The following is a 19,233-nucleotide window of genomic DNA, read 5'->3' as shown; positions in this document are numbered from 1 at the left end:
TACTCATGGAAGTGAATTTTACAGCCTTGTGTGTGAAAAATATTTTTCTTTTATTTGCTGTTTATAAACAAGCTGTGAGTTTCTGCTGTTAAGAATCTGTTTATTTGTCCTGCAGACACACACACTATGGCAATCCTCTTCAGAGTAAATATTTGGTGTGTAGCATATTCTATTTTTGTTGCTTAAGGGCCTAATCCTAATGTGCTTGAATCAAACATTAAAACCATAATGATATTGTTTATTTGGAATTTATCTATTTTCGTGTGTTCTATTTGACATCATTTTCAAGACATAATATAGTTTGTGATTCAGTCATACTGTGTTGCTTATTCTATACAAGAGTATTAAATGTGATGAAAGTCCAGTAAAAGTCGGTAAAAGGAATGCTATCCCTTTTGATATAACCTCAATTCTTCTACAGAATTAAAAAAATACTGGTGTGCACTTACTATTCATTGTAAAATCACATATTATTGGATATAATAAGGTTTGATAATTTCCTTACCAAAGAAGTAATTGTTCCATTTCTCTGCCATACTTAAGTTTTGTATTGTAAAAAGGTACTAGTATGTCAAAAGGGTATACCTAAGCCAGCTGTCATGTCTGCCCCTTCTCTATCCAGTGCAGAGGGGAGAAATGGAACAACCATCCTGGCACCTGTCGCATGGGCCTAGCTATCCTTGGATATTCTGTGAAAGTAGAAGTGCTTTTTGCCATCTTTAGTAAGCAAAAACTACAAGTCATAGGAATCACTCTCCTACCACTTCAATTGTTACCCTGTCAGAATCAAAATCCGCTGGAAATAATAAAAAAAGAATTTATTATTTAATGCAACATTTGTTGAACTCTGTTTTTTTTTTTTATCAGTCCATCTATGTGGCTGTTTAAGGCCTGTATGTGAAAGGGTCCAAAATTTTATTTCTGATTAAGGCTACAAATACACTGCAGAGTCAATCCATGCCCTGTACATGGATTTTCAACCAATATTGATTGCACATTAAAGTCATCTATAACTATTTTAGATCCTGGGCATTTGAGTAATGGAGGGCCCAAGCTGTCAAATATTGTTTGTCCATTGTTGATATTGATTCCAATTTTGAGATTTGCACAGATAATAGGTTTTATTGAAGTACTAGTTATTAATTCAGTGTGTGCTAGTGAAACTTGTTAACCAAATTAAAATCATTTTGTTGCACTTATTAAATACAACAGAATGTTTAAGTGAATGTGTTTACATTATTTGTTATCTGCTACAGACTTGCAGTTTTTGCCAATACCCAAGAGTTGGACTGAAGGCCGATCCACAAATGTAGTATTGCCAGCTTACATTTGCACATGAAAATTAACACCTAACATACATAGCCTCAGCTGCAGAAGATTCAAGTAGATGCATGCAAACTGCAAATACAGTAACCCATATGTTACTTGCAAATTCCAAACACAATTTTTTCAAATTACTAATTAAGTACATTTGTTTGATTTTTGTTTATGACATTAAAAAAAATCTGCAAGAAATATATATTTTGCCCCTAGTTTTGGTTAATTCTAAAGTGGGGTGCATTCAAATGAATAGAGGAGGCAATGCACACTTGGAGCCACTGGCGCACAGGTGTATGCACATATGCTCAGCGGTCATTAGGAGCATACTTGAATATAGATATTTTTGGTGCTATTTTTAAGCACCAAATGCATTTACAATCCTACAATTTATTTGGGATTGTAGGGTTGTTGTTGTTGGTTTTTTTTTTTTTAAATTGTCCCTTTATTCCCTTCCACCCCTGGCGTACGGGAGACAGAGCAAAAAAAGAATGGGGTCTATCCCCCTCCGCTTTAAAGGCACTTTAAGCCCCCATCCCAATGCCAATGTGGGTGGAGGGTATGGGGAACCTATGCCACCCAAGGTTATTTTTATTATCTTTAATCTACCCTATTCCACCCAGAACAGGATCAAGGTAAAGGAGAGGCATAAACTCTGAGGTTAGCCCTGGATATTTATTTATTAAGCATGGGGGTGATTAATTGCCCCCCCACACACACACGGTAGGGGAGCATAGGCAATCATTAGCTTTTTTCTTTGTAAGCCCTGTTTAACGATTATTTATATTACTGCAGAGGTAAACTGGGCAAATTTAAGACATCGTCATGCTAGTTGAATTAACCATTAAGCTACTTGCCAATGGATGCTTTAACAAGCCATTGAATGTAGCCCACAGTGTCTATGTAAGACTTACCCACAATCCTGTATTTGTATATCTTCCATTACAGTATGGCGTTCACCTTGTCATTTAACTATAGGGGTTATATTTATTTTCTAGATTTTTCAATTTTACTACAGACACAGGCCAACACCTAATTTTAACATAACCTAGAATGAACTGACAGAACTCCATCTGAATCACCTTGTGTTTATATTCCACTCCTCCCTGCACTTTTATATTAAAACTGTTAAATTACTGTAATTTTAATATTGTCAAAATACACCTCTTCCTCTTTTGCAATCTTCTAAACAAATGATCGTCGGCCCTCAAACATTGTCAAATACCATTATATTTTTTCATGCTTTGTGCCACACAATGCTAATCTTTCTTCATATGAACGAGGTTTCCAAGAAGCCATAGAGTATATTATGTAAATGATAACCCAGTGTGGGACATGCTGTTCTATCAGTTAGGCAAATTATCTTATATTCTTCCTTGTTTCATTCAAACAAAATAGGGTTGGAATTTAATTTGTGCTTCCTGCTGGGACTTGTATCAATGTAACCATAGCGACAATACATATTTTATTAACATTGCAGAACAATTTAGCGCACTGCTTTTTTGCTGTATGGAAAAAGTTACGGTTATATGTAGGAACTGTACAACGTTCTGCTTAATCATCCATTTCAACATAGCGCTTTTTCAGTGGAGCCTTGTCATATAAAACACGTACAGGATGGGTACATAGAAAATAGCATAGATGTAAGCTGCACCAACCAGTTTTTAGATCCAAATTACACCAATGTCGCACCAGAGGTATATAAACCATGTATCTCTTATTGAAAAAGAAAGCATTCTGCACCAAAAAAGGAAAGTTAACGGATCACAAAAAAATGTAATAAAAAAAATAAAAATCAATGCAGGCTCATAGATTGAAGAAACATGCTCCATGTCAAGCATCATACAGGAATGCTGGATACCGGACTAATGCCAGTTCTGCATAAGACATACTCGGCTGACTTATTTGCTGGAATTCCTGGATGATGATTGAGACATGCCTCAGATTTCTTAAAGCTGTGAGTAAGCACCAATACTTTTTTTTTTTTTTGTAAGCCTCTAAGATTCTGAGTACTCATTTGATAAGAAATAATGAAAAAAACACACAAAAAATAAAATTAGGTCTGCATCTGGTGGCAGCAAATGTGTAGAATGGCATCTGGTTGCAGAGGAGAGGCTATGTATACATCACTACACTAGTGACCCCCAAGTGGTTGAATGATCCATTTCATCTCTTCTGACTTTTTCACGTGCAAATGCTAGTTTGCTTTAATGAATTTAGAAGCTTCTCCAACTTGTTCAAACTTGTTTCTGCAAGCTTGCATGCAGTTGCAAGTTAGTGTATAGATATCAGTCTCTTGTTAGCATTAAAGATAGTTTTTGTTGAGATCCATAACTCCTCTCATTCTGTGATGTTAAGGTTTTAATCGATTGTCTAAACAATTCTTGATACTGCAGGGTAAATACACTGCTTCACTCTAATTATTATGACATTTTGCCACCACCAGCAGATATTGTAGAAGCATGTTATATTCTACGATTCTGGTTAAATGCAGAATAACCTATTATAGATATGGCCTCTAATCAGATCAATTCAGCGTTTAATTGTTTTGACGTCATCAGCATTTATACTCTATTCATTAAACATGGTAAGTGATATTTACTGAAAAGGATTGGCTTGATGTTAGCATAAACTCCACAAGAGGGCGAATGTGAGTCAAACAAGAAAACTGAAAGTTTATTATAAAGGTGCAAATAAGTATTTCTGTTTCACTAAACATTACAAAGAGTGCTTGTATTTGACTCAGGCTACTAAATACCAACATTTGAAATATCTTGGGGTGTCTAGTTTTAAAAAATATATGGTTTGATGGGGTAACTTGCATTGGCCGGCTTCAAAGATGCCTGAAATAGCACATGGGGCAGAATGACCAGCTTTGGGGGAAAAATGGTTTTGAAATAGCAAGATGCTACTGGTACTTATTCACCCATAACGTGAATAAAAAAAAAGCAAAAAAACATTGGGTATTTCTAAACTCAGGACAAATTTTTTCGTTAGTTTGTGCAGATGAGTAAAAGATTTTTTTTTTTGTGAGAAATATTTAATCATTTTTTTATAGTAAATTAGATGATATGATAAAATAATGGTATCTAAAGAAAGCCCTAAAAAAACCAATATATAATGTGTGTGGGTGCACAAAATGAGAAAGAAGAAAATTGCAGCTAAACTAAATCACTGAAAAATTTTAAAAGAGCCTTTGTCCCAAAATGTACTATGAGTAAGAAACAGTCTTGTCATTAAGGGGTTAAAGCCAGTGGACGTTTGGAACTCTTCAGCTATAGAATCAGCAGGGCGTTGCCGATGTTTACATGTTTAGGAGACGTGTGCCTCAGCACTCAGTGACCCCACTCTGACTTTACATGGTGTTCTGCTTTGTGGCCGTGTTGCTGCTGTTCTTCCACTTTCCAATAATACCACCCACAGTTGACCGTGGAATATCTAGCATTGATGAAATGTCATGGACTGACTTATTGCATGAGGTGGCATCCTACCACTGTACCATGCTTGAATTTACTCAGGCCTTCAGAATGACCCATTTTTTTCACAAATCTTTGTAAATGCAGATTGCATGGCTAGGTGCTTAATTTTATACATCTGTGGCAATAAGTCTGACTGAAACACCTGAATTCAATAATTAAGAGGTGTCCATATAGTGTACTTCTATAGCCCTTACCAGAAGTTGTCTTGTTGAATGAATTCCTATGGATATATCTAGCATCCTGGCTACAAAAGACTGAAGAACTGCTATTTTCTTATTACAGTTTTATATTAATAATTAACATTAAGTATGCAACAGGCCTCTGTTAGCATTCACTAGTTCTTGAATGACCTGTTTAATGAGTAAACTTAACTTTCACCTCCCTGTAAGAGACTATCAGTAATGGTGCAATGGTTTGGTATAACTTATGTTATCCATGAGGGACTGCATCTTACATTGGAAGATGACTGCACAATTATTGTCAGTCTTTATAACATGGTTTGTAAATTGCTGTGGTAGATATGAATTTGTTATACTCTGTTTATGGTTATACACTCACTGGCCACACTTTTTTAGGTACACCTGTTCAATTGCTTGTTAACACAAATAGCTAATCAGCCAATCACATGGCAGCAACTCAATGCATTTAGGCATGTAAACATGGTCAATACAACTTGCTGAAGTTCAAACCAAGCATCAGAATGGGAAAGAAAGGGGATTTAAGTGACTTTGAGCATGGTATGGTTGTTGGTTCCAGATAGGCTGGTCTGAGTATTTTAGAAACTGCTGATCTACTGGGATTTTCACTCACAACCATCTCTAGGGTTTACAGAAAATGGGCCAAAAAAGACAAAATATCCAGTGAGTGCCTTGTTGGTGACAAAGGAGAATAGACATACTGCTTTGAGATGACAGAAAGGCAACAGTACATACTTCAGAGACAGTCAGAGTGCACCTTAATTGCATGAGCTGGGTTACCACCCTTGTGTGGAAATAAAACTACACTAATTTATTCACATTGCTGAGCATCTCGTGATTCTTTGCTACAGAAAGACAACAGTAACTCAAATAAACACTCGTTACAACCAAGGTATGCAGCATACCATCTCTGAATGCACAACACATCGAACCTTGAAGAAGATGGGATACAGCAGCAGAAGACCACACCGTGTGCCACTCCTGTCATCTAAGAACAGGAAACTGAGGCTACAATTCCCACAGGCTCACCAAAATTGGACAATAGAAGAACATTGCCTGATCGATTCCAGCTGCGACATTCAGATGGCTGGGTCAGAATGTGGCATAAACATCAAAGCATGGATCCATCCTGCCTTGTATCAACGGTTCAGGCTGGTGGTGTTTGTGTAATGGTTTTCTTGGCACACTTTGGGCCCCTTAGTACCAATTGAGCATCGTTTAAACACGACAGCCTTCCTGAGTATTGTTGCTGACCATGTCCATCCCTTTATGACCACAGTGTACCAGTGAAATTTGGAATGTTTGTCCCGCTGAGCTCTACTTCGGGATTCAGAATCCTGCGGTCATGATCAAGTTCTCTGGGTGCTGGTTGGAGCATGTCCTGGGTGTGTAATCTGGGTGCTCTGGTAAGACCTGTGGGTGCAAAGTGGTGATGTGGCAAGTAATATGGGTGCAATAATGAAAGGAGGGCAGGAGAAAGTGAGTGAAGGGGGGCAGAAGAAGGACACCTAAGGCCGGCCCTGGAAACCCTATACAAAGCTAAAAGATAGGAAATAAAGTATATAGAGAAATTAAACCTAAACCCCCCCCCCCCCCGGCACACAAAATAGGATTGTGAATACTGCCTCCTGCGTGATAGATCTAACAAAACAACAACAAAAAACAACAGTTTTATCTTACTAAAATCTAGCAAAATCTATTTAAAAAAATCCAAATTTCAGTTGGGGGGGGCAGCAATATGCAATACCTCAGTAATTAGACTAGATCTAACAAAATTTTTGTCTGATCAAACCTGATCTAACGCGGAGCTATCAATCAATAACAGTTTGTTGAAATTTTTGTTGAGGGGGCGCTGGCTACAGGTTTGCCCCCCCCTGAAAAAGATTGTTAATATTGCATATTTTAGAGTAGATAAATAGATAATAGATAATAGAACATAAAAAACAGTTGATCTAACAAATGGAATGATCTTTTGTTAAAATTCTTAACATTGGGGAGCTAACCCAGGTGAGGTTCCACCAGTCTAACACCACAAGTCTTAATTTGGTGTTTTTTTCTACCTTTTCACATCAGGCACGCTTTGGGATCGATGCTGCTCATCGGGCTATATGAAAAATACAAGAGATCCCCAAATCATGAAAGTAGTTTCAACTTTTTTGACCACACTATCCTTTCTAGATGTCCAACCATAAAGATGCTTCTAACAGGAATTCTTGTTCCATACTTTCTCACATTTTTTGGATGCACGCTGCACATTAAATTTGAACATTTTATTTCTGGACATTGATCAGTGGAACTGATCAGTGACCAAAAGTTACTAATCAGTCATCAGTATTCAATTATATTATACAAAAGGTTAAAAAAAAAATTTATATATATATATATAATACTGTGTGTGTTTTCACATACAAACTGGATGTCCTCTCTTTCGATGATAACTGTCACTTGGAGAAGTCATGGTCACAGTGACAGATGTTATGATCACAGTGTACCAATCTTCTGATGGTTACTTCCAGCAGGATAATGCACCATGTCACAAAGCTCACATCATCTCAAACTGGTTTCTTGGACATGACACTTATTTGAAAATATTTTACTCATCCAAAAAAGCTAATAAGACTGCTAAATAGATCCTGCTATTGGTCCTGAGTTTAGAAATTAGAAAGTTTTTTTTTTGCCCCATGTGCTATTTCGGTTATCTTTCAAAGCAATGCAATCTACCCCATTAAACCATATATTTTGGAAATCTAGACAACAAGGTATTTCAAATGCTTTTTTTTTTACAGAGGTTATTTTATTTACCCTGCACTTACACGCACCTGTCCATTAACACACATATACACATACACTACCCTTACACACGACTGCCCATAAACATACATATACACACACACGACTGCCCTTACACCCACCTGCCCACTAACACGCATATACACATACACTGCCCTTACACAACCTTGCCTTTACACACGTACACACACAAATACCTGCACTGCTCTTACACACCAGATTACAAACACATGCATATACACACACACTGCCCCTAGAGAAGCCTGCCCTCACACTCCCCTGCCTTTACACACACACACACACACATACACACGCTTACAAACACACAAATAACTGCACTACTCTTACACACACATTGCCCCCACACACACACCAGGTTCCAAACACACACATGTACACAGCCCTTACACTCCATCTCTTACTTTTCTCATCTTCTATCTTCAATCCTGTGGTGGGAGCGCGAGGTCTGTCACTCCAGGCCTCTGCTTTAGTGCTCCCTCATCACAATGCGCTGGCTATTGATGCAGAGCGCCGGGGTGACATCATATCCCGGGACATAGTGATCAAGAAGCACGGAGTTGGGGAGAGCACAATCGTGCAGCTACCTCTGCAGCCCCCCTCTCTGCTTGCCCCCTTCCATACAGAATCACTACCGTTTTTTACGGGGGCTTTGGGATCACATTGCTGGCACCCTTCCTACGGCCCTGTTTTCATGCACCAATTCTACTACCACCCATTGTCAAACGTTGTGGTAGTAATTTGTTTTGTGTTTTTTTATCACAAAACTTGCACTTCAGGAATGGATTTACAGCTCCTGGTATGTCACTTTCACACAACACCCCAATATGTGTTCAGCAACATCTCCAGAGTACAGTGATACCCCCCATGCAGGCGCCCTGTGTGGACTACTTCTCTGATGCCCCCTCTCGACAAAAAAGAAAGGGAAAAAAATCTTGTGACAAACAACTAGTTTGTAGAGATTATTTATGTGCAAGTGCAAATAAGTACAATAATATTCCATAATAATGGAAACATTGGTAACAATAATGCACCTCAAATACATTGCATATAGGAAAAAAACTGTGCAATCTTTGTAACAAAAACATTTTTTCCTTTAAATATTGAAAGAATTGTCAACTGAAGATTAGGGGGAAAGACTGTGAAAATCAGTGCAGTCTTCCCTCCTTCTGACCCTACTGTGACATTGAAAGGTCCCCTCTCCCATACTCTTCACCAAAGTCCCTTTGTCCCCTCATTAAACCACGTCTCTCTTTTCCTTCCTCCCTGTAGTTCAGGTGTAGATTAAATAAACAACATATGTAAACAACATGTGTATAGCATTGCAGGTATAGTCCAACAGAATAGCACAGGGATAGATCAACTGGGGATCACATGTAAACTCAGCACTGCAGGTATAGATCAAATACATGACATACAAACCCTCTATTTGCAGGTATACAAAATTAATGTATGGAAACATAGCACAGCAGATATAAATTAACAGAATAACACACAAATCCGGCTTTGCAGGCATAGATCAACTGGAAATCACATATGAACTCAGCATTAAAAAAGGTATAGATAAAAAGTTACAGGCAAAGATCACAGGTTTCACACCCCAAAGACCAGCCCTGTTGTCCACACAGAACTTGACCAGCACCCAGATTACACACACAAATTACAGCCCAGCCTGAGCCATTTTAGCTCACCTGCAAATTTCCCTGTAGCACTCGCACACTATGCAAGCAACTTCTCTTTCATAGCCTTCTCTTTCAAGGGAATGCAGCAGGCTCACAAACGTAATATTGTCCATTGGTGCGTTCCTGCTTGCCCTGGCCAGTACAAGAGAGGTTGCTCACACAGTGTGCAAGCTACACAGAGATAAACTGCGGGTCCATGTGGAAGTGGCAGTACTTTCGACCGTGGTTGTTGCAGGCTAGCAGGTGGGACAGCTGCATGAGCCCCCAGGAATGACGCCCCATTCCGGGGGCATGTTTTCATTCTCTCTTATCTCGCCCACTGTGCTGCTGGCACACAGCAGGAATCCTCCTCTTCAGTGTCAGTAAAACTACACAGCATCATCATTAAAGGGTAATACCTGCTCCATATTTAAAAGGGCAACACACACCCAGTTCAAATTGATGGTTGTGTACTTAAATAGACTCACTGCCTTATTCTTTAGCCTCCCTACATCAAATCCTCCAATCCACTGTAGAGTGGCGAAGGCAGTCTGGGGCCTCATGGGGAGCAGATTTCCCAGACATTGATACTTACACCCTGATAGAAGTCATGAGCAAGGCAATGAGGATCTTGGTGTCTAGAGCATACAGAGAAATGTGCATCAAATTTGTAATTTGATAGCCTCTTCCGCCATATTACTAACCATCACACACAGGATGGCAGATGAGTTAAGGTAAAGAGTACTATAGGCTATTATAACTGCTTTGGGAGAATGGCATCACTTCCTCCAAGGGGCAAAATATTCATTTTTAATCTACACAAAGTTTTTTCTGCAGTGGGCCACTTCATCAGGGGGCCGCACTCCTTTTTCACTGAGAGAAAATATGGCATTTTAGCTTTATAATGGATATTAATACAGGGGTAATTTGGTGATAATGAAAAAAAGCTATGGAAAAATAATTTTGATCAACTTTTATATGTCATTCTATCAATACTAAATTACTTAAAAGAGTAAAACAAAGTCAGTCCACAAACCACTTAAAACAAGTTTAGCCGGGGGGCGGAGCGAGCCACTGCCCAAGATGGACGTGTAGAGCTTTTGCTCCTCCACTCAGCCCTATAATATGCTATAATTTCGTGCTCACTCTCACCCTACATCGCTTCTTTGCTGCTGTGTGTGGCCAGAGAATGTCCGAGAAGCCCCGCAAGTCTTCCAAGCAGAAATCGGTGCAGGACTTGTTCTCTAAACAACCCGCGACTCCTGAGCCTCCTGGGCTTTCTCTGGACGACGACGTGGGGCCTTCGGCCGACATGGCGGCACAGGCCTGCTCCAAGCAAGATATTGCCGAGATCAAGGACCTTGTGCGCTCAGTGAAAAAAGATCTGATGGCTCATATCCATGCGGAAATCGGAGACTTGAAACGCGACATCCGCGATATCGGCACCCGCACTGATACTTTGGAGCGGTCACACGCCGTCCTTCAGCGGGACAAACGCAAGATGGCGGGCGACATTGAATCCCTACAGCAAGAGGTTCTGGCTCTTCAGGACGCACAGGAGGACCTGGAAAATAGATCCAGGCGCTCCAATTTCCGTCTGCGGGGGATTCCTGAGACTTACCTCGACCTGACTGAGGTGCTCCGCCTGGTTCTCCACCAACTTCTTCCGCAGTCTGCCCCTGAGGTGCTCCCGGTGGACAGGATACATAGGGCTCTGCGGCCTCGTCCAGGCCCTGCTGACAAACCCAGGGATGTCATCGTCAAGTTGGGTGATTATACCCTCAAGGAGGACGTTATGAAGGCGGCGAGATCGACCACGCTCACGCTCGACAACTTCGAGATCCAGGTGTATGCTGACCTCTCACCCCGGACCCTACAGCGACGCAAGCTTCTTAAGCCCCTTACGGACCATCTTCGGGCACACTCCATAGCTTATCGCTGGAGGTTTCCGTTTGCCTTACAGGTCCACACTGGCGACAGACAGGGCTCCTTGCGGTCCCTCTCGGAGGCTGAGGACTTTCTCAAGGCCCTGGATCTACCACCCCTAGGCTTGGGCCGGAAACGCAGCAGACAGAGCCCTGGTGTCCCCGACCCGGGAGATTGGCAGGAGGTTCCGACGAGCGTCCCTCCGTGAGGACTCTCGTTCTGTGCTGCGTGACGCCTCCGTGAGCTATCTGGCCTCATAGACTTTTTATTTATGTTCTGTTTTCTTTTACATGTTTTTGCTAAACCTGCTGTCCGTTAGGTCGTTCCTCGGCTTCGTGCCGGGTCTGCTGTGTAGTAGTTGAGCTAACTATCCCTTTTTTTTTTTGTTTGTTTTTTGTTACTTCTCTCCTCCTTCGCTTTCGAGCGGCGTTATCCGGGAGCCGCACGCGCCCTGACACTTACGCGGGGCTTGCCTTGCTGCTCAGACATGTTGTTTGCCCATTCCTCATTGCACACACTCACACACTTGGCCGCTAGGGGGCCTGCTTGCTCCTTGTCATACGCGGGGCCTGCCTTGCTGCACGGGTTGGTTGTTTGCCCATTCCTCATTACACGCACACACGCCCTTGGCCACTAGGGGGCTCACCTGCGCACCTTTCCTTTTTTTTTTTTGTTTTGTTTACTTCTCTCCTCCTCCGCTTTCGAGCGCGCGCCCTGTCGCATACGCGGGGCTTGCCTTGCCGCACAGACATGTATGCCCATTCCTCATTGCACACACACGCTCGGTCACTAGGGGGCCCGCGTGCTCCTTGACCATACGCGGGGCTTGCCTTGCAGCACAGGCGGGTTGTATGCCCATTCCTCATTGCACACATCCGCACACACTTGGCCACTAGGCGCCTTTTTTTTTTTTTTTTTTTTTTTTTTTCCTCTGCCCTACTATACTACACACGGTGCTTGGATGGCAGATTGTTTATTGTTTCTTTTTGTGCGTTCCTTGTTATTTGTTTCTGTTCTTATATCTATGGGTGATTGTCCACCGTTAGGGCGGGGTATCCACCTTGATGGTAGTGCTGTCTTCTACCCCCGTACGGCCGTTACTGGTCGAGTTACAGCCTGATGGCTCTTCCCCCGGGCAGCTCCTGGTGGGAGGTTTAGTCAGGGTTCAGAGCTGTAGTTTCCTTGGGCCGTGTGCCCACGCTGTGTTCTCTAATACTCCTCGTGCCTTATTTTGTCAGTTTTTTGTGCAACTGCGGTTACGCGCCGGTACTTTATTACACGATATTGGCATGTTTCCCCTGTGTTTTTCCCTTTGTCCCTCCCTCTCTCCTGGTTTTTTTTTTTTTTTTTTTTCTGTTCCCATGGACCTTCATCGCCTTCGCTCTCTCCCGCGTCTCCAGCCCCGACGATTTTCCTCCGTGAGTGACCATGCCATCGGATCAACTTAAGATAATTAGTCACAATGTGCGGGGCCTCAACTCCCCCCAGAAGCGGCGACAAGCTATGCGATACTATCAAAAGTTACATGCCGACGTTATTCTGCTGCAGGAGACACACCTTCGTAAGGCCTCCTTGCCCTCGTACTGGAACAGGTCCTTTGGAGTCCACTACCACGCTACGCATCCTACTAAACGTAAAAACGGCGTCAGTGTCTTCCTGAGAGCCTCGATGGGATTCCAGTGTGATGACGTTTTGCGTGACAAGTGGGGCCGTTACCTTCTTTTGTCGGGACTTTTACACAATAAGCCTGCTGTCATCCTCAACGTTTACGCTCCGTCGACTCAGTCGGCCTCCTTTTATCATCAACTCTTGAATCTCCTTCTGCCGTTCCGCAACCATATGCTTATTGTAGGAGGCGATTTTAATACGTATTGGGACGCCTTCGTTGACCGGAGGGGTGCGACTGTGCGGCAGGGCTCTTCTCCTGCCTCTAAACAGCTCAGAGACTTTGCTACGACGGCGGCGCTTGTGGATGTTTGGCGGCTCCATCACCCTAAGGACCTAGACTTCACCTTCTTCTCTCATCCTCACGGCTCTTACTCGAGGATAGACTACATTTTCCTCAGCCAGAACTTAGCTCCGGTTGCCCGTGCTTCGCGGATTCACCCCATCTCCTGGTCCGACCATGGAGCAGTGGAATGTTCCTTCTGCCCTGCCGACTGGACCCCGGGTGCACGCTCCTGGCGCCTTGACGAGTTCCTGCTTACGGACCCGGGGGTGCTGACTGAGGTCATCTCCGATATCGCAGAGTTTCACCGCTTCAATGACACTCCGGGCACTGACCCGCAGCTCCTTTGGGTTACTCACAAAGCCTTTGTCCGTGGCTCGTTCCTTCGCATCGCGGCCCGGAAGAAGAAGCTGAGGCACCATGCCATAGACTCTCTCACTGCTCAACTCTCCTCCCTCGAACAGGTCCACAAACAGACACTGGACCCTGCTGTTCTCCGAGAAATTATTCAACTGCGGGGCGAGTTAAACGTTCTTTTCAGCAATGACGTCCTCCATTCCCTGAACCTCACCAAGCAGAAATTTTTCGAGTCCGCTAATAAGCCTGATGCTATGTTGGCGCGCCGGTTGCGCTCCCGGAGGAAGTCGCAGAATATTCGCAAGATCATTGACTCTGCCGACACTCCTTGGGTGTCACCTAAAGACATTGCTCATCAGTTTGCGCTTTTTTACGGCTCCTTGTATGACGGCAACAAGGCCCCCAGGAACCGCTCTGGGAGTGACTACATCCGCTGTTTCCTTGACTCGCTACCATCCCCGAAACTTTCTGACCAGCAGGTCGCCCTTTTAAATCAAGCAATTTCGGAGGACGAACTCCTTGCTGCCATCTCCAGTATCAAGTCGGCTAAGGCTCCGGGTCCGGACGGCCTCCCGGGTTCCTACTACAAGAAGTTCAAGGCGCAACTTCTGCCGTACCTGCTTCGTCTCTTCAATTCCTTCTTGGACGGATCCACCCCTAGGCCGGAGATGTTACAAGCTAAAATTATTGTCATCCACAAGGAGGGGAAGGACCCCTCGAGATGCGGCAGTTACAGGCCCATCTCGCTCATCAACGCTGATGTGAAGCTTTACGCCAAGGTTCTGGCCAACCGCCTGGGCAATGTCATCGCTTCCATCGTCCACCCCGACCAGGTCGGCTTCATCCCGCATCGAGAAGCTCCTGACAACATCAGGCGAACGGTTGATCTGATCGAAATGGCGACGCTCACCCACCAACCAACTATGTTACTGGCCCTCGACGCCGAAAAGGCGTTCGACAGGATAGACTGGGCTTACCTGTGGGAAACTCTGAGCTGGTTCGGCTTCCACGGTAATTTTTTGCGGGGTGTCCGCGCTCTCTACGACGGCCCAACGGCCTCGGTCGCTCTGATGGGCTGTGAATCCGGAACCTTCAACATCCTTAACGGTACAAGACAGGGGTGCCCCCTCTCCCCCCTTTTATTCGCCCTGTGCTTGGAGCCTCTGGCTATAGCTATCCGCCAGCACCCTGATATCACCGGTGTTGAGGTTCAGGGTCAGCAATACAAACTGGGACTTTTTGCCGACGATATCCTCCTGACTATGTCTCGCCCCCTTATATCTCTGCCGAACCTATATTCGGTCCTGACCGAGTTCTCCAAGATTTCGGGCTACAAGATCAACACCGCTAAATGCGAAGCCCTGAACGTCAATTTGGATGCCGGGATACAGCAGACTTTAACCGTGTCCTTCCCGTTCCAGTGGCAACCATCGTCGCTCCAATACTTGGGCATTCATCTCACCAACAGCCCCCAGACGCTTTATGCTGCTAATTACCCTCCGCTACTGTCGTTGCTTCGTCAGGATCTTCGGCAATGGGCGCAGTATCATGTCTCCTGGCTGGGCCGGATCTATGCGGTCAAAATGAATACACTTCCACGTCTGCTGTACTTGTTTCGCGCCCTGCCAATTGCTGTCAACACCCGCGACATTGATTCGTTTCAGTCGTGCATTTTCCAGTTCCTATGGAATGGTCGGCGGGCCAGGATCAACCGGCACACTATGTACTTACCTAAGGAGCGGGGCGGCTTGGCGGTCCCATGCCTTCGCCTGTATTACTTGTCCGCCAGGCTTTCGCAGCTGGAATCTTGGTCTTTCCCGGCTGGCACGTTGCCCTGGATTGACATTGAACGCCTCTGTCTGCCTGACCGCCAGCTCCAGTTATGCCTGTGGCTTGACCACGGTCGGCTGCCAGGCTCCCCGCTCCTGTCCACTATGCAGGCGTCCTACTCTCTTTGGATGAAAGTCAGATTTAAGTACCAGTTGAGGGGCCGTGTGTCCCAGCTGACCCCGTTGTTCTTTAACCCACTCTTCCCGGAGGGCATGGACTCCAGACGATTTCAGTGGTGGGTCGAGGCGGGCCTGAGTAGGCTGGGTACCCTGGTGCGCGGGGGGCGATTCCCAACGTTCGAGGAGCTGCTTGAACGCTATCGCATCCCCCAGGCTGAGAAGTTTCGCTACCTGCAGCTCAGACATTTTGTGGCCACTCTGCTGCGTGACGCCGGAATCTCGGAGCTGACCCCCCTCGAACAGAGGTTTCTTACCCGCCGTCGGCTGCGGGGCTCTATCTCTCTTCATTATTCGCACCTTGTGGCTAAGACTTACGTCTCTCCTCCGGCCTATCGGGCACGTTGGCATACTACCCTTCAATGTACCTTCGCGGATGATGACTGGTGCAGAGCGGCGACAAACACACATCGCCTTACTGTCAACACAGTTATAAGGGAGCGGTCTTACAAGGTTATTGCCCACTGGTATCTCTCGCCGGCGCGGCTCTCCAAGCTCTACCCCACTTCCGACGCCAACTGCTTTCGCCACTGTGGTGATAAAGGCACCTACCTCCACGCCTGGTGGTCCTGCCCGCTTGTCCTACCAATCTGGTCTAAGTTCTTCCGGGATCTCTCGACGGCATTGGGCACTCCGGTGACTGCTTCCCCCCAGACGGCTCTACTGAACATGGATGTGTCGACGCAGCAGTTGTCTGTCCCTGGGCGTCAATTGGTGCATCGGGTCTGTGCAGCCATTAAACAGGCCCTAGCCAGGAGGTGGAAGGGAGCCCCCCCGACCGCCGATGAAATTCACTCCAACATTTGGCATATCATCTCCATGGAAAGGATTACGGCCAAACTTCATGATGAGATGCAGAAATTCTCCGATATTTGGGACCCCTGGCTTGCCGCCTTCTCCCGCGGGGGCACTGTCTTGCCGTTGGTGTCCCTCTGACTCGGAGCTGGGTCGGCGGTCTCTTCTGTTGGGAACTTTTTTTATTTATTTATTTCTTTATTTTTTTAATTTTTTTTTATTTATTTTTTTTTTTCTCCCTCTCTCTCTGGGTCCTCTGTCCCCCCCTCCCCTCCCCCCCCTCCCTGATTTGGTAGCTACCTTCTGCCACCTATGATGTGTTTATGCCATTGTGTGCGTTGTCTTTCGGCGTCTGCGGCGCCGCCTGACGGCTCCGCCGCACTGCACGAGTGTTTTCGGTATGCCAGAAAAAACAGAAAATACTGTCGACTATTGTTTATTCAGGTTTTTTATCTTTATTTTTTCTGCCCTGTACGCATACCTGCCGCACCGGCCATGTTTATATGTATCATCTTTTAATGCTGTACCGTGAGTGCCTTTAATCTTATTGGAGTCCTTTGCATTCTCTTATAGGCCCTGCGGGCTCTTTCATGACTGGCTGTTTGTTTATGTTTCTCTTCAGCCATTTGTTGTATTGATGTCGACACCAATAAACATATTTAAAAAAAAAAAAAAAAAAAACAAGTTTAGCCAAATAAAACTGCACAAGGCTGGAACACACTGTGGGTATAAGATATATTTAAGTTGGTACACACTGGAGGAAGGGCCGGATTAAGACACCCAAACACACACCAGGACAGGCTCTGTCACACTGACACCCAAACATAAACACCAGGACAGGCTCTGCTACACTGACACCTAAACACACACACACCAGGACAAGATCTGCCACACCAACACCCAAACACACACCAGCACAGGCTCTGCCACACCGACACCCAAACACACACAACACCAGGACAGGCTCTGCCACACCAACACCCAAACATACACACCAGGACAGGCTCTGCCGCACTGAAGCATAAAAAAAATATTTCTACACTGCTTTGCCATTAACTGCACCTTTTGTTTTTTTGCCCTCTTGTGTATTAGTTTCTGAAAAGCCATGAGGCAGTGAAGATTTCCTGCCTGGTATTGATTAATGTGCCCCCCCCACAACCTTGTGTATTGCCCCCCTTTGTGCAGTTATGCCCCCACATCCTTGTATATTGATTTATGTGATGCCCCAGTCAATCCACTCCCTTGTGTATTGATGCCCCCACCCTTTTTGTATTGGCCAATGTGATGCACAGCCAACCTCTTGTCTATCAGTGCCCCCACTGCCATGTGTATTACCTCCGGCCACTCCCCTATTGATTTTGTAATACCACAACCCAGCCACTCCCCTTTTGTAGTATTTAATTTTTGTCCCAAGAGAATCCCCCCCTTGAACATGGGTCCACTATCCTATAACCCCTAACAATTTTTTTGGAAATACTTACATTTTTGTGGTTTTTTTCCCCTGCTGTCCTCTGATGTGACGATCCTCTCCCTGTCAGCAAGAACTCTTCTGTGAGCCCGCCCCCTTGAACGTCACGTCTTAAAAGGGGGCGTCAGTGGGCAGTCCTGATGATGCCGGGAGCGTTCTCGATGATGTTGGGGGTGTTCCCGCGACCCAGAGCATCCGAGTATTGACCCGGAAAAACAGTGCTTCACCCAGAGTTCTCCGGGTCAAACCCGGAGAGTTCCCAGGTATGCACATCAGATACTGTCCAGGATACAAGAATGGTATGGCAGATGCTCTATTAAGAATTCACTACCCTAATAGGCACCTTTACCCTCTAAAATTATACCACAGCCATTTCATTGGGTCTATAGGAAAGGTTCTACATGACATACAAAATTATCCTATCCCTTCTCAACATTTCATAGAACAGTATTTCCTCTCCTCCAGGTGTGTTTCTAACTACAGGCAAGACAGCTGGGCTTCACTGTTCTCCTTTCTTTACAAACTATGGATTTCACCCAAAATAACTTTTTAACTCCAATGTCAGAGGTTTCTGACCTCCAACATTATCTTTCTTCAATTTCTGATACTTTCCACAAAGCCTCCATACAGAAGTCACAGGGTAGAGAGTCCTATTTCTTCAATCAGGAGACGAGGCCTGCTCTTGACTGCAGAGACACAATCTTGTGTATTTCACCTGCCATTTATATTATATATGTTGGTTTGAACTTTGACGTTACTATGACAATTCTGACAACTCACAGCTACTCTGAATAAAGAGTCATCATAGATTCTCTGGCGAGTTTTGAAAGAGAATAAAGAAAAGTTAGTTTTATGTTTACTCTGTTCAAGAGTTTACTCTGTTTATGTTTACTCTGTTCTACCTTTATCATAAGATCTATATTATGTGTAGACCAGTACAGTGATTGTTTTCTTATATCAGACCTTTCACCCTCATCATCCCAAGCAAACATTACTCAATATTAGTTTTTACTCCATTTTCATAGTCAATAGCAGGAGACTATTCATGTGAACTAATAACTTAATGATGGATGGTTCTGGACTGTAAGACTTTATATAAATTTCACTTTTAATTTCCTACTTAATGCAAATTATACACAGGTACAACGTTATGTAATATGTATGCAATACCTGAATAACATAGCTAAGTTACGCATTTGCACATATTATACCCAATATTTTCCAACAAATTACTAAGGCATTTACAAGAATTTACAAAATGTAATTACTAA

The sequence above is a fragment of the Sceloporus occidentalis genome, unplaced genomic scaffold (assembly GCF_023333645.1).
Source record: "Sceloporus occidentalis isolate IW3139 unplaced genomic scaffold, rSceOcc1.0.p SCAF_133, whole genome shotgun sequence".
In the NCBI taxonomy this organism is placed as follows: Eukaryota; Metazoa; Chordata; class Lepidosauria; order Squamata; family Phrynosomatidae; genus Sceloporus; species Sceloporus occidentalis.
Note: the sequence above shows the minus strand (reverse complement) of the source record.